The following is a 1,511-nucleotide window of genomic DNA, read 5'->3' on the forward strand; positions in this document are numbered from 1 at the left end:
TCCTTTAGAACCTCATTCATCTTCCTCATAAAGGTACTAGGTTCATTTGTAAGCCCAAATGGCATTAATAGCCACTCATATAACCCTCTATGGTTTTAAAAACTAACTTCCACTCATCACCCTCTTTCATGTTCTAATCTTGGAGAAGTATTTAGCATTTCCTAAACAATCCATTAAATCCTCTATTCTAGGAATAGAAAACCTATATCTAATAGTTATCCTATGTATTTCCCTAGAATTAGTACACATTCTTGACTAATATCCCTTCTTAGGAGCCAACACAATTGAGATAACACATGGGCTTATACTCTTCCTAATAACTCTTGGTCAAAGAGCTCTTGAAATTTTGTTACTATCTCCTTGTTCTGTTCTAGTGTCATCTTGTATGCTTCCTTGTTAGGCAATGATGCTTCTGGCACAAAGTCTATTTGATGGCTAATTTCTCTCTTTGGTGGTAATGTAGTTGGTGTACCCTCACAAATAATATCTTTGAACTAATCTAGTAGTTTTGTCACCTCTCCTGGAATAGATGGATGTTTAGATGACTCCTCCTCCCTTGGTTTTACCAATATAGCATACCCAACTCCTTCGTCTTTCTTCATATCTTGTAGGAAATCCTTCCATTTCATCAAAAGTGTATTGGACTCTTCCTTCTCTACTAAATTTTCTTCTATCAAAGACTAAATCTTATAAGCTACTAAATTCTTCTTGAATGAGTACCTTTTCTCCTTGTCATGGTGTACTACCTCCCTATAATATTGCCATGGTCTACAAAGAAATAGATGGCATGCATCCATTGGTAGCACATCACAAAGTTTTATATCTTGCTACTTTCCTATGGTGAACTCAACCCATACTTCTCATCAGAAAATATGTTTTGCCCCTTGTTCAACTAAGTGACTCTATAGGGATATTCATTAGGTATCTTGGTAAGGTTCAACTTTTGGACTACCTCATCTAAGATGATATTATAAGTAGATCCTAAATCAATCATGACCCCACACACTTTTCTTAATATCTTTCACTTGACTCTAAAAAGTGATCTCCTTTTCTTGTGCTATTCCTTGGTAGGTTCTTTGATCAATATCCTCCTAAGCATTAGACTCTCACCTTTCTTTGAATCCAAACTCACCTCTAAATGTTTGGAATAGTCCTCCTCTTGCACATATGCTATCTTATTCTCCCCTTGTGAAGATGATGGTTTATTAGAATACCTATAAGCAAGGTGATCCAATTGACCACAATTCTAACACTTCATGGAAGCAAAGTGAGAACTCCTTCAAAATACACCTGATCTTCCTCTTCCACTACTAGGAAAAATTCTTCCTTTGCCATCACCACCCCTAGTATTAGGTTCATGTGCTTATTCAACAAGATTGGAATCTCCTTGGCCTTTGTTCGCAATGGCTTCTCCCACTAGAACCTCCTCTATGTCCTCTTCTAGAATCTCTGCCTCTTCCTCTACCCCTAGCATTTGAGTCTTGTTTCTTTTTCAACTTTTCTTCCACTAT

This window comes from Cupressus sempervirens, chromosome 1, assembly GCF_028749045.1.
Source record: "Cupressus sempervirens isolate cs-2001-9-10 chromosome 1, ASM2874904v1, whole genome shotgun sequence".
In the NCBI taxonomy this organism is placed as follows: domain Eukaryota; kingdom Viridiplantae; phylum Streptophyta; class Pinopsida; order Cupressales; family Cupressaceae; genus Cupressus; species Cupressus sempervirens.